Here is a 15,138-nt window from a genome sequence, read left to right as displayed (position 1 = left end):
AAATGCAACTGTCAAAGGAGAGCTGTGCGAACAAAGATTCTAAAGGGAAATCTCTCCCAGCAGCCGCAGGAAGAGTGGATGAAAGCTCCACGTTCCACGTGAAGTACCCCGCATCTCTGGAACACCTGAATACACAATGAATCAGCCCAAAATTGACGAGGTGGACTTTGTGAACAAAGATATATTATTCTTTCCACTTTTTCACTTTTTGTGAGTGTGGAGGTGTAGGCTGCTGTTTGCGATTTTGTCTGTAGAGCTGAGCTTTAACCATTTGTGCTAGAGTTCTGTCTGTCTGTTATGCTTTTTATTTAGTTTTTAAAATTTTCTCTTGATACATATTTTTTATTTTAATAATTTCATTTTATTTGATTTTACTTTATTTTGTTTTATTGCATCTGCATTCTTTGTTTCTTTCTCTTTCCTTTCCCACTTTTTCTGAGCCGTGAGGATGAATGTCTCTTGGTGCTCCAGCCAGGAGTCAGTGTTGTGCATCTGAGGTGGGAGAGCCAACTTCAAGACACTGGTGCACAGGAGACCTGACAGCTCCACATAATATCAAATGGAGAAAATCTCCCAGAGACTTCTGTCTTAACGCCAAGACCCACATGCACTCAGTGACCAGCAATCTACAGTGCTGGACACCGTATGCCAAACAATGAGCAAGACAGAAACACAGCCCCATCCGTCATCAGAGAGGATGCCTTAAATCCTAAGAAGGACGGAGGCACCAAAGTACACACCGGCAGTTGTGGAAATGCCCCCCAGAAAGACAAGATCCAGCCTCATTCAAGAGAACACAAGCACAACTCCCCTCCACGCAGTAGCCGACACAATCCACTGAACAAACCTTAGCCGCTGGGGACAGACACCAAAATCAACAATAACTACGGGCATGCCGCCTGTGAAAAGGAACCCCAAGCACAGTAAGTTAGGCAAAATGAGGAGACCATAAAACACACAGCAGACGAAGCAGCAAGGTCAAAACGCACCAGACCTAACAAATGAAGAGGAAATAGGCAGTCTACCCGAAAACGAATTCAGAATCATGATAGGAAAGACGGTTCAACATCGTGGAAATAGGAGAGAGAAAAGACAAGAAACGTTTCACAAGGGACAACAAGACCTGAAGAGCAAACAAACAGTGATGAAGAACAAAATACATGAAAATAATGATTCTCTGGCATGGATCAGTAGCACAATAACTGAGGCAGAAGAACGGTTAAGTGGCCTGGAAGATGAAATAGTTCAAATAAATACAGCGGGGCAGAAGAAAGAAGAAAGAAAGAAAGGAACGGAGGACAGTCTCAGCGACCCTTGGGAGAACATTAAATGCACCAACATTCGAATTATATGGGTCTCAGAAGAAGAAGAGAAATAGAAAAGGCCTGAGAATATATTTGAAGAGTTTATAGTTGAAAACTTCCCTAGGATGGGAAAGGAAAGAGTTAATCAAGTCCAGGAAGCACAGAGAGTCCCATACAGGATAAATCCAAGGAGAAACACGCCAAGACACGTATTCATCAAACTATTAAACACTAAATACGTAGAAAGCATGTAAAAAGAAGTATGGGAAAAGCAGCATATACGATACAAGGGAATCCACGTAAGTTCACAGCTGACCTTTCAGCAGAAATTCTGCAAGAGAGAAGGGAGTGGCAGTATACGTATTTAAAGAGATGAAAGGAAAAAAAACCTACAGCCAATGTTACTGTTCTCAGCAAGAATCTCATTGAGATTGGACGGACAAACTAAAAACTTTACAGAAAAACAAACGGAAAGAGAATTCAGCACCACGCAACAGCTTTATAACAAAGGATACAGGAACTTCTCTAGGCAGGAATCACAAAGAAAAGAAAAGACCTCCTCGAACACACCAAAAACAATTAACAAAACGCTAAGAGGAACATCCATATTGATAATAACCTTACATGTAAATGGATTCCTTGCTCCAACTACAATAGATAGACTCGCTGAAGGGATACAACCTCACGACCATTATATGTGCTGCCTAGAAGAGACCCACTTTAGACTTAGGGAGACATACAGACTGAAAGTGAGGAGATGGTAAGAGACATTCCATGCAGATGGAAATAAAAAGGAAACCTGGAGTTACAATTCTCATATCAGACTAAATGGACTTTAAGATAAAGACTAGTACAAGAAACAAACAAGGACACTACATACTGATCAAGGGACCAAACCAAGGAGAGGATAAAACAAATGCTACTCCTTATGAACACAACCGAGGAGCACTTCAATACATAACATATATCCTAACAGCCATAAAGGGGAACTTGACAGTACCACCCAAAGAGTAGGGGACATTTCCACCCCACTTCCACCAACGGACAGATCATCCAAAATGAAAAGAAATCAGGAAACATCAGTTTCAAATGACACATTGAACAAGAGGGACTTCATTCATATGTATACCACATTCTGTTGCAAAACAACAGAAAACACTTTTTCCTCAGGTGCTCATGGAACATTCTCCAAGATATATTATATGTAGGATCACAAACAAAGCCTTAGAAAATTAAGAAAATTGAAACAATATCGGTCTACTTTCCGCCCACAGTGCTATGAAACTAGATAGCAATTAAAAGGAAAAAACAACTATAAATAATACAAACACGGGGAAGCCAAAGAAAACGCTGTTACATAACCAAGAATTCACTGCCGAAAACCAAGATGGGATCACAACTACCTGGGAAGTAGTGACAATGAAAATACGACCACCCAAAACTATGGGATGAAGCAAATGCAACTGTCAAAGGAGAGCTGTGCGAACAAAGAAGCCAAAGGGAAATCTCTCCCAGCAGCCGCAGGAAGAGTGGATGAAAGCTCCACATTCCACGTGAAGTATGCCGCATCTCTGGAACACCTGAATACACAATGAATCAGCCCAAAATTGACGAGGTGGACTTAGTGAGCAAAGATATATTATTCTTTCCACTTTTTCACTTTTTGTGAGTGTGGAGGTGTAGGCTGCTGTTTGCGATTTTGTCTGAAGAGCTGAGCTTTAAACATTTGTGCTAGAGTTCTGTCTGTCTGTTATGCTTTTTTTTTAGTTTCTAAAATTTTCTCTTGATACATATTTTTTATTTTAATAACTTCATTTTATTTGATTTTACTTTATTTTGTTTTATTGTATCTGCATTCTTTGTTTCCTTCTCTTTCCTCTCCCACTTTTTCTGAGCCGTGAGGATGAATGTCTCTTGGTGCGCCAGCCAGGAGTCAGTGTTGTGCATCTGAGGTGGGAGTGCCAACTTCAAGGAACTGGTGCACAGGAGACCTGACAGCTCCACATAATATCAATAGGCGAAAATCTCCCAGAGACTTCTGTCTTAACGCCAAGACCCGCATGCACTCAGTGACCAGCAATCTACAGTGCTGGACACCGCATGCCAAACAATGAGCAAGACAGAAACATAGCCCCATCCGTCATCAGAGAGGATGCCTTAAATCCTAAGAAGGACGGAGGCACCAAAGTACACACCGGCAGTTGTCGAAATGCCCCCCAGAAAGACAAGATCCAGCCTCATTCAAGAGAACACAAGCACAACTCCCCTCCACGCAGTAGCCGACACAATCCACTGAACAAACCTTAGCCGCTGCGGACAGACACCAAAATCAACAATAACTACGGGCATGCCGCCTGTGAAAAGGAACCCCAAGCACAGTAAGTTAGGCAAAATGAGGAGACCAAAAAACACACAGCAGACGATGCAGCAAGGTCAAAACGCACCAGACCTAACAAATGAAGAGGAAATAGGCAGTCTACCCGAAAACGAATTCAGAATCATGATAGGAAAGACGATTCAACATCATGGAAATAGGAGAGAGAAAAGACAAGAAACGTTTCACAAGGGACGACAAGTCCTGAAGAGCAAACAAACAGTGATGAAGAACAAAATACATGAAAATAATGATTCTCTGGCATGGATCAGTAGCACAATAACTGAGGCAGAAGAACGGTTAAGTGGCCTGGAAGATTAAATAATTCAAATAAATACAGCGGGGCAGAAGAAAGAAGAAAGAAAGAAAGGAACGGAGGACAGTCTCAGCGACCCTTGGGAGAACATTAAACGCACCAACATTCGAATTATATGGGTCTCAGAAGAAGAAGAGAAATAGAAAAGGTCTGAGAATATATTTGAAGAGTTTATAGTTGAAAACTTCCCTAGGATGGGAAAGGAAAGAGTTAATCAAGTCCAGGAAGCACAGAGAGTCCCATACAGGAAAAATCCAAGGAGAAACACGCCAAGACACGTATTCGTCAAACTATTAAACACTAAATACGTAGAAAGCATGTAAAAAGAAGTATGGGAAAAGCAGCATATACGATACAAGGGAATCCACGTAAGTTCACAGCTGACCTTTCAGCAGAAATTCTGCAAGAGAGAAGGGAGTGGCAGTATACGTATTTAAAGAGATGAAACGAAAAAAAAAAACCTACAGCCAATGTTACTGTTCTCAGCAAGAATCTCATTGAGTTTGGACGGACAAACTAAAAACTTTACAGAAAAACAAACGGAAAGAGAATTCAGCACCACGCAACAGCTATATAACAAAGGATACAGGAACTTCTCTAGGCAGGAATCACAAAGAAAAGAAAAGACCTCCTCGAACACACCAAAAACAATTCACAAAACGCTAAGAGGACCATCCATATTGATAATAACCTTACATGTAAATGGATTCCTTGCTCCAACTACAATAGATAGACTCGCTGAAGGGATACAACCTCACGACCATTATATGTGCTGCCTAGAAGAGACCCACTTTAGACTTAGGGAGACATACAGACTGAAAGTGAGGAGATGGTAAGAGACATTCCATGCAGATGGAAATCAAAGGAAACCTGGAGGTACAATTCTCATATCAGACGAAATAGACTTTAAGATAAAGACTAGTACAAGAAACAAACAAGGACACTACATACTGATCAAGGGACCAAACCAAGGAGAGGATATAGCAAATGTGAATCCTTATGAACACAACCGAGGAGCACTTCAATACATAACATATATCCTAACAGCCCTAAAGGGGAACTTGACAGTACCACCCAAAGAGTAGGGGACATTTCCACCCCACTTCCACCAACGGACAGATCATCCAAAATGAAAAGCAATCAGGAAACATCAGTTTCAAATGACACATTGAACAAGAGGGACTTCATTCATATGTATACCACATTCTGTTGCAAAAGAACAGAAAACACTTTTTCCTCAGGTGCTCATGGAACATTCTCCAAGATATATTATATGTAGGATCACAAACAAAGCCTTAGAAAATTAAGAAAATTGAAACAGTATCGGTCTACTTTCCGCCCACAGTGCTATGAAACTAGATAGCAATTAAAAGGAAAAAACAACTGTAAATAATACAAACACGGGGAAGCCAAAGAAAACGCTGTTACATAACCAAGAATTCACTGCCGAAAACCAAGATGGGATCACAACTACCTGGGAAAAAGTGACAATGAAAATACGACCACCCAAAACTATGGGATGAAGCAAATGCAACTGTCAAAGGAGAGCTGTGCGAACAAAGAAGCCAAAGGGAAATCTCTCCCAGCAGCCGCAGGAAGAGTGCATGAAAGCTCCACATTCCACGTGAAGTATGCCGCATCTCTGGAACACCTGAATACACAATGAATCAGCCCAAAATTGACGAGGTGGACTTAGTGAGCAAAGATATATTATTCTTTCCACTTTTTCACTTTTTGTGAGTGTGGAGGTGTAGGCTGCTGTTTGCGATTTTGTCTGAAGAGCTGAGCTTTAACCATTTGTGCTAGAGTTCTGTCTGTCTGTTATGCTTTTTTTTTAGTTTTTAAAATTTTCTCTTGATACATATTTTTTATTTTAATAACTTCATTTTATTTGATTTTACTTTATTTTGTTTTATTGTATCTGCATTCTTTGTTTCCTTCTCTTTCCTCTCCCACTTTTTCTGAGCCGTGAGGATGAATGTCTCTTGGTGCGCCAGCCAGGAGTCAGTGTTGTGCATCTGAGGTGGGAGTGCCAACTTCAAGGAACTGGTGCACAGGAGACCTGACAGCTCCACATAATATCAATAGGCGAAAATCTCCCAGAGACTTCTGTCTTAACGCCAAGACCCGCATGCACTCAGTGACCAGCAATCTACAGTGCTGGACACCGCATGCCAAACAATGAGCAAGACAGAAACATAGCCCCATCCGTCATCAGAGAGGATGCCTTAAATCCTAAGAAGGACGGAGGCACCAAAGTACACACCGGCAGTTGTCGAAATGCCCCCCAGAAAGACAAGATCCAGCCTCATTCAAGAGAACACAAGCACAACTCCCCTCCACGCAGTAGCCGACACAATCCACTGAACAAACCTTAGCCGCTGCGGACAGACACCAAAATCAACAATAACTACGGGCATGCCGCCTGTGAAAAGGAACCCCAAGCACAGTAAGTTAGGCAAAATGAGGAGACCAAAAAACACACAGCAGACGATGCAGCAAGGTCAAAACGCACCAGACCTAACAAATGAAGAGGAAATAGGCAGTCTACCCGAAAACGAATTCAGAATCATGATAGGAAAGACGATTCAACATCATGGAAATAGGAGAGAGAAAAGACAAGAAACGTTTCACAAGGGACGACAAGTCCTGAAGAGCAAACAAACAGTGATGAAGAACAAAATACATGAAAATAATGATTCTCTGGCATGGATCAGTAGCACAATAACTGAGGCAGAAGAACGGTTAAGTGGCCTGGAAGATTAAATAATTCAAATAAATACAGCGGGGCAGAAGAAAGAAGAAAGAAAGAAAGGAACGGAGGACAGTCTCAGCGACCCTTGGGAGAACATTAAACGCACCAACATTCGAATTATATGGGTCTCAGAAGAAGAAGAGAAATAGAAAAGGCCTGAGAATATATTTGAAGAGTTTATAGTTGAAAACTTCCCTAGGATGGGAAAGGAAAGAGTTAATCAAGTCCAGGAAGCACAGAGAGTCCCATACAGGAAAAATCCAAGGAGAAACACGCCAAGACACGTATTCGTCAAACTATTAAACACTAAATACGTAGAAAGCATGTAAAAAGAAGTATGGGAAAAGCAGCATATACGATACAAGGGAATCCACGTAAGTTCACAGCTGACCTTTCAGCAGAAATTCTGCAAGAGAGAAGGGAGTGGCAGTATACGTATTTAAAGAGATGAAACGAAAAAAAAAAACCTACAGCCAATGTTACTGTTCTCAGCAAGAATCTCATTGAGTTTGGACGGACAAACTAAAAACTTTACAGAAAAACAAACGGAAAGAGAATTCAGCACCACGCAACAGCTATATAACAAAGGATACAGGAACTTCTCTAGGCAGGAATCACAAAGAAAAGAAAAGACCTCCTCGAACACACCAAAAACAATTCACAAAACGCTAAGAGGACCATCCATATTGATAATAACCTTACATGTAAATGGATTCCTTGCTCCAACTACAATAGATAGACTCGCTGAAGGGATACAACCTCACGACCATTATATGTGCTGCCTAGAAGAGACCCACTTTAGACTTAGGGAGACATACAGACTGAAAGTGAGGAGATGGTAAGAGACATTCCATGCAGATGGAAATCAAAGGAAACCTGGAGGTACAATTCTCATATCAGACGAAATAGACTTTAAGATAAAGACTAGTACAAGAAACAAACAAGGACACTACATACTGATCAAGGGACCAAACCAAGGAGAGGATATAGCAAATGTGAATCCTTATGAACACAACCGAGGAGCACTTCAATACATAACATATATCCTAACAGCCCTAAAGGGGAACTTGACAGTACCACCCAAAGAGTAGGGGACATTTCCACCCCACTTCCACCAACGGACAGATCATCCAAAATGAAAAGCAATCAGGAAACATCAGTTTCAAATGACACATTGAACAAGAGGGACTTCATTCATATGTATACCACATTCTGTTGCAAAAGAACAGAAAACACTTTTTCCTCAGGTGCTCATGGAACATTCTCCAAGATATATTATATGTAGGATCACAAACAAAGCCTTAGAAAATTAAGAAAATTGAAACAGTATCGGTCTACTTTCCGCCCACAGTGCTATGAAACTAGATAGCAATTAAAAGGAAAAAACAACTGTAAATAATACAAACACGGGGAAGCCAAAGAAAACGCTGTTACATAACCAAGAATTCACTGCCGAAAACCAAGATGGGATCACAACTACCTGGGAAAAAGTGACAATGAAAATACGACCACCCAAAACTATGGGATGAAGCAAATGCAACTGTCAAAGGAGAGCTGTGCGAACAAAGAAGCCAAAGGGAAATCTCTCCCAGCAGCCGCAGGAAGAGTGCATGAAAGCTCCACATTCCACGTGAAGTATGCCGCATCTCTGGAACACCTGAATACACAATGAATCAGCCCAAAATTGACGAGGTGGACTTAGTGAGCAAAGATATATTATTCTTTCCACTTTTTCACTTTTTGTGAGTGTGGAGGTGTAGGCTGCTGTTTGCGATTTTGTCTGAAGAGCTGAGCTTTAACCATTTGTGCTAGAGTTCTGTCTGTCTGTTATGCTTTTTTTTTAGTTTTTAAAATTTTCTCTTGATACATATTTTTTATTTTAATAACTTCATTTTATTTGATTTTACTTTATTTTGTTTTATTGTATCTGCATTCTTTGTTTCCTTCTCTTTCCTCTCCCACTTTTTCTGAGCCGTGAGGATGAATGTCTCTTGGTGCGCCAGCCAGGAGTCAGTGTTGTGCATCTGAGGTGGGAGTGCCAACTTCAAGGAACTGGTGCACAGGAGACCTGACAGCTCCACATAATATCAATAGGCGAAAATCTCCCAGAGACTTCTGTCTTAACGCCAAGACCCGCATGCACTCAGTGACCAGCAATCTACAGTGCTGGACACCGCATGCCAAACAATGAGCAAGACAGAAACATAGCCCCATCCGTCATCAGAGAGGATGCCTTAAATCCTAAGAAGGACGGAGGCACCAAAGTACACACCGGCAGTTGTCGAAATGCCCCCCAGAAAGACAAGATCCAGCCTCATTCAAGAGAACACAAGCACAACTCCCCTCCACGCAGTAGCCGACACAATCCACTGAACAAACCTTAGCCGCTGCGGACAGACACCAAAATCAACAATAACTACGGGCATGCCGCCTGTGAAAAGGAACCCCAAGCACAGTAAGTTAGGCAAAATGAGGAGACCAAAAAACACACAGCAGACGATGCAGCAAGGTCAAAACGCACCAGACCTAACAAATGAAGAGGAAATAGGCAGTCTACCCGAAAACGAATTCAGAATCATGATAGGAAAGACGATTCAACATCATGGAAATAGGAGAGAGAAAATACAAGAAACGTTTCACAAGGGACGACAAGACCTGAAGAGCAAACAAACAGTGATGAAGAACAAAATACATGAAAATAATGATTCTCTGGCATGGATCAGTAGCACAATAACTGAGGCAGAAGAACGGTTAAGTGGCCTGGAAGATTAAATAGTTCAAATAAATACAGCGGGGCAGAAGAAAGAAGAAAGAAAGAAAGGAACGGAGGACAGTCTCAGCGACCCTTGGGAGAACATTAAACGCACCAACATTCGAATTATATGGGTCTCAGAAGAAGAAGAGAAATGGAAAAGGCCTGAGAATATATTTGAAGAGTTTATAGTTGAAAACTTCCCTAGAATGGGAAAGGAAAGTGTTAATCAAGTCCAGGAAGCACAGAGAGTCCCATACAGGAAAAATCCAAGGAGAAACACGCCAAGACACGTATTCATCAAACTATTAAACACTAAATACGTAGAAAGCATGTAAAAAGAAGTATGGGAAAAGCAGCATATACGATACAAGGGAATCCACGTAAGTTCACAGCTGACCTTTCAGCAGAAATTCTGCAAGAGAGAAGGGAGTGGCAGTATACGTATTTAAAGAGATGAAAGGAAAAAAAAAACCTACAGCCAATGTTACTGTTCTCAGCAAGAATCTCATTGAGTTTGGACGGACAAACTAAAAACTTTACAGAAAAACAAACGGAAAGAGAATTCAGCACCACGCAACAGCTATATAACAAAGGATACAGGAACTTCTCTAGGCAGGAATCACAAAGAAAAGAAAAGACCTCCTCGAACACACCAAAAACAATTCACAAAACGCTAAGAGGACCATCCATATTAATAATAACCTTACATGTAAATGGATTCCTTGCTCCAACTACAATAGATAGACTCGCTGAAGGGATACAACCTCACGACCATTATATGTGCTGCCTAGAAGAGACCCACTTTAGACTTAGGGAGACATACAGACTGAAAGTGAGGAGATGGTAAGAGACATTCCATGCAGATGGAAATCAAAGGAAACCTGGAGTTACAATTCTCATATCAGACGAAATAGACTTTAAGATAAAGACTAGTACAAGAAACAAACAAGGACACTACATACTGATCAAGGGACCAAACCAAGGAGAGGATATAGCAAATGTGAATCCTTATGAACACAACCGAGGAGCACTTCAATACATAACATATATCCTAACAGCCCTAAAGGGGAACTTGACAGTACCACCCAAAGAGTAGGGGACATTTCCACCCCACTTCCACCAACGGACAGATCATCCAAAATGAAAAGCAATCAGGAAACATCAGTTTCAAATGACACATTGAACAAGAGGGACTTCATTCATATGTATACCACATTCTGTTGCAAAACAACAGAAAACACTTTTTCCTCAGGTGCTCATGGAACATTCTCCAAGATATATTATATGTAGGATCACAAACAAAGCCTTAGAAAATTAAGAAAATTGAAACAGTATCGGTCTACTTTCCGCCCACAGTGCTATGAAACTAGATAGCAATTAAAAGGAAAAAACAACTGTAAATAATACAAACACGGGGAAGCCAAAGAAAACGCTGTTACATAACCAAGAATTCACTGCCGAAAACCAAGATGGGATCACAACTACCTGGGAAAAAGTGACAATGAAAATACGACCACCCAAAACTATGGGATGAAGCAAATGCAACTGTCAAAGGAGAGCTGTGCGAACAAAGAAGCCAAAGGGAAATCTCTCCCAGCAGCCGCAGGAAGAGTGGATGAAAGCTCCACATTCCACGTGAAGTATGCCGCATCTCTGGAACACCTGAATACACAATGAATCAGCCCAAAATTGACGAGGTGGACTTAGTGAGCAAAGATATATTATTCTTTCCACTTTTTCACTTTTTGTGAGTGTGGAGGTGTAGGCTGCTGTTTGCGATTTTGTCTGAAGAGCTGAGCTTTAAACATTTGTGCTAGAGTTCTGTCTGTCTGTTATGCTTTTTTTTTAGTTTCTAAAATTTTCTCTTGATACATATTTTTTATTTTAATAACTTCATTTTATTTGATTTTACTTTATTTTGTTTTATTGTATCTGCATTCTTTGTTTCCTTCTCTTTCCTCTCCCACTTTTTCTGAGCCGTGAGGATGAATGTCTCTTGGTGCGCCAGCCAGGAGTCAGTGTTGTGCATCTGAGGTGGGAGTGCCAACTTCAAGGAACTGGTGCACAGGAGACCTGACAGCTCCACATAATATCAATAGGCGAAAATCTCCCAGAGACTTCTGTCTTAACGCCAAGACCCGCATGCACTCAGTGACCAGCAATCTACAGTGCTGGACACCGCATGCCAAACAATGAGCAAGACAGAAACATAGCCCCATCCGTCATCAGAGAGGATGCCTTAAATCCTAAGAAGGACGGAGGCACCAAAGTACACACCGGCAGTTGTCGAAATGCCCCCCAGAAAGACAAGATCCAGCCTCATTCAAGAGAACACAAGCACAACTCCCCTCCACGCAGTAGCCGACACAATCCACTGAACAAACCTTAGCCGCTGCGGACAGACACCAAAATCAACAATAACTACGGGCATGCCGCCTGTGAAAAGGAACCCCAAGCACAGTAAGTTAGGCAAAATGAGGAGACCAAAAAACACACAGCAGACGATGCAGCAAGGTCAAAACGCACCAGACCTAACAAATGAAGAGGAAATAGGCAGTCTACCCGAAAACGAATTCAGAATCATGATAGGAAAGACGATTCAACATCATGGAAATAGGAGAGAGAAAAGACAAGAAACGTTTCACAAGGGACGACAAGTCCTGAAGAGCAAACAAACAGTGATGAAGAACAAAATACATGAAAATAATGATTCTCTGGCACGGATCAGTAGCACAATAACTGAGGCAGAAGAACGGTTAAGTGGCCTGGAAGATTAAATAATTCAAATAAATACAGCGGGGCAGAAGAAAGAAGAAAGAAAGAAAGGAACGGAGGACAGTCTCAGCGACCCTTGGGAGAACATTAAACGCACCAACATTCGAATTATATGGGTCTCAGAAGAAGAAGAGAAATAGAAAAGGCCTGAGAATATATTTGAAGAGTTTATAGTTGAAAACTTCCCTAGGATGGGAAAGGAAAGAGTTAATCAAGTCCAGGAAGCACAGAGAGTCCCATACAGGAAAAATCCAAGGAGAAACACGCCAAGACACGTATTCGTCAAACTATTAAACACTAAATACGTAGAAAGCATGTAAAAAGAAGTATGGGAAAAGCAGCATATACGATACAAGGGAATCCACGTAAGTTCACAGCTGACCTTTCAGCAGAAATTCTGCAAGAGAGAAGGGAGTGGCAGTATACGTATTTAAAGAGATGAAACGAAAAAAAAAAACCTACAGCCAATGTTACTGTTCTCAGCAAGAATCTCATTGAGTTTGGACGGACAAACTAAAAACTTTACAGAAAAACAAACGGAAAGAGAATTCAGCACCACGCAACAGCTATATAACAAAGGATACAGGAACTTCTCTAGGCAGGAATCACAAAGAAAAGAAAAGACCTCCTCGAACACACCAAAAACAATTCACAAAACGCTAAGAGGACCATCCATATTGATAATAACCTTACATGTAAATGGATTCCTTGCTCCAACTACAATAGATAGACTCGCTGAAGGGATACAACCTCACGACCATTATATGTGCTGCCTAGAAGAGACCCACTTTAGACTTAGGGAGACATACAGACTGAAAGTGAGGAGATGGTAAGAGACATTCCATGCAGATGGAAATCAAAGGAAACCTGGAGGTACAATTCTCATATCAGACGAAATAGACTTTAAGATAAAGACTAGTACAAGAAACAAACAAGGACACTACATACTGATCAAGGGACCAAACCAAGGAGAGGATATAGCAAATGTGAATCCTTATGAACACAACCGAGGAGCACTTCAATACATAACATATATCCTAACAGCCCTAAAGGGGAACTTGACAGTACCACCCAAAGAGTAGGGGACATTTCCACCCCACTTCCACCAACGGACAGATCATCCAAAATGAAAAGCAATCAGGAAACATCAGTTTCAAATGACACATTGAACAAGAGGGACTTCATTCATATGTATACCACATTCTGTTGCAAAAGAACAGAAAACACTTTTTCCTCAGGTGCTCATGGAACATTCTCCAAGATATATTATATGTAGGATCACAAACAAAGCCTTAGAAAATTAAGAAAATTGAAACAGTATCGGTCTACTTTCCGCCCACAGTGCTATGAAACTAGATAGCAATTAAAAGGAAAAAACAACTGTAAATAATACAAACACGGGGAAGCCAAAGAAAACGCTGTTACATAACCAAGAATTCACTGCCGAAAACCAAGATGGGATCACAACTACCTGGGAAAAAGTGACAATGAAAATACGACCACCCAAAACTATGGGATGAAGCAAATGCAACTGTCAAAGGAGAGCTGTGCGAACAAAGAAGCCAAAGGGAAATCTCTCCCAGCAGCCGCAGGAAGAGTGCATGAAAGCTCCACATTCCACGTGAAGTATGCCGCATCTCTGGAACACCTGAATACACAATGAATCAGCCCAAAATTGACGAGGTGGACTTAGTGAGCAAAGATATATTATTCTTTCCACTTTTTCACTTTTTGTGAGTGTGGAGGTGTAGGCTGCTGTTTGCGATTTTGTCTGAAGAGCTGAGCTTTAACCATTTGTGCTAGAGTTCTGTCTGTCTGTTATGCTTTTTTTTTAGTTTTTAAAATTTTCTCTTGATACATATTTTTTATTTTAATAACTTCATTTTATTTGATTTTACTTTATTTTGTTTTATTGTATCTGCATTCTTTGTTTCCTTCTCTTTCCTCTCCCACTTTTTCTGAGCCGTGAGGATGAATGTCTCTTGGTGCGCCAGCCAGGAGTCAGTGTTGTGCATCTGAGGTGGGAGTGCCAACTTCAAGGAACTGGTGCACAGGAGACCTGACAGCTCCACATAATATCAATAGGCGAAAATCTCCCAGAGACTTCTGTCTTAACGCCAAGACCCGCATGCACTCAGTGACCAGCAATCTACAGTGCTGGACACCGCATGCCAAACAATGAGCAAGACAGAAACATAGCCCCATCCGTCATCAGAGAGGATGCCTTAAATCCTAAGAAGGACGGAGGCACCAAAGTACACACCGGCAGTTGTCGAAATGCCCCCCAGAAAGACAAGATCCAGCCTCATTCAAGAGAACACAAGCACAACTCCCCTCCACGCAGTAGCCGACACAATCCACTGAACAAACCTTAGCCGCTGCGGACAGACACCAAAATCAACAATAACTACGGGCATGCCGCCTGTGAAAAGGAACCCCAAGCACAGTAAGTTAGGCAAAATGAGGAGACCAAAAAACACACAGCAGACGATGCAGCAAGGTCAAAACGCACCAGACCTAACAAATGAAGAGGAAATAGGCAGTCTACCCGAAAACGAATTCAGAATCATGATAGGAAAGACGATTCAACATCATGGAAATAGGAGAGAGAAAAGACAAGAAACGTTTCACAAGGGACGACAAGACCTGAAGAGCAAACAAACAGTGATGAAGAACAAAATACATGAAAATAATGATTCTCTGGCATGGATCAGTAGCACAATAACTGAGGCAGAAGAACGGTTAAGTGGCCTGGAAGATTAAATAATTCAAATAAATACAGCGGGGCAGAAGAAAGAAGAAAGAAAGAAAGGAACGGAGGACAGTCTCAGCGACCCTTGGGAGAACATTAAACGCACC

Source organism: Eschrichtius robustus, chromosome Y (assembly GCF_028021215.1).
Source record: "Eschrichtius robustus isolate mEscRob2 chromosome Y, mEscRob2.pri, whole genome shotgun sequence".
In the NCBI taxonomy this organism is placed as follows: Eukaryota; Metazoa; Chordata; class Mammalia; order Artiodactyla; family Eschrichtiidae; genus Eschrichtius; species Eschrichtius robustus.
This window is presented reverse-complemented; position numbering follows the sequence as displayed.